Below are 975 nucleotides of genomic sequence, written 5' to 3'. Positions count from 1 at the left end.
ATAAATAATTAAATTAAAAATAAGTTTGTAATTTAAAAAAAAATTAGTTCTAAAAAAGCTTTTTTATCATTAAATATTTTTTATTTGTCTAGATGTTTGCCTACATGTGGGTTTTTCTTTAAAAAATACTGACGATAATTTCTTAAATAATTTTTGCAGCCGTTTAAATGATTTTATTAACTATTTTATATACAGGGTGGTGCTACGAAAACTCTGATCGATCGATTAGAATTTCCGCAGTGCGTCCTTCACAAGTAAAATATTTTAATAGTCTTGACACTTATACGGGCTATACGTATACGTCAATTTTGTCAATGTAAATAGTCACCCTTTATATTATTATACAATAGTTAGATTCTACGTAAAACTCGAAACTCGAGGATAATCTCTTAAGATTTAATGGCTTTTAGGATATTTTAATTTTCATTATTTCAAATAATATAGCTTTTAACTATAATGGTATTATTATTTCCAATAAAATAAAATAAAAAAGTCTGTTGTTTTATTATAAAATAAAAAAATATATATTTTTTTATAACTGGATTTCGTACATTAATAAAGGGCGCCAAAATAATGTTCCACACGCGGGCACCGCTCAGCCTTGCGGGGGCCCTGTATACAGGGCGTTGCATTTAAAATAAGAAAGTTGGTATTGACCACTGTTACATGACACACCCTGTATAAAAAGTTTTTGTTGGAAAAAATGCGCAACTAAAATTACCAATCCACGTATCTGAGCAATTTCGAACACGCCCTCATTTATTTATTATTGAATTTATTCCATTTGGCTGATACACACTGTATATTTAAAAGTTTTATTATGTTGTAAATATTTGTATTTAAAACAAAACTCTAAGTGTTGGTTGTGACTGTTACAAATATCTCTGTGACTACATAACAAATTCAGTAACAACATTTGGACAGATGCACTATTTTATGTCTGTAAAAAAATCGTAATCTATGACTGATTCTTTT

The sequence above is a fragment of the Anoplophora glabripennis genome, unplaced genomic scaffold (genome assembly GCF_000390285.2).
Source record: "Anoplophora glabripennis isolate ALB-LARVAE unplaced genomic scaffold, Agla_2.0 scaffold173, whole genome shotgun sequence".
Classification (NCBI taxonomy): Eukaryota; Metazoa; Arthropoda; class Insecta; order Coleoptera; family Cerambycidae; genus Anoplophora; species Anoplophora glabripennis.
This window is presented reverse-complemented; position numbering follows the sequence as displayed.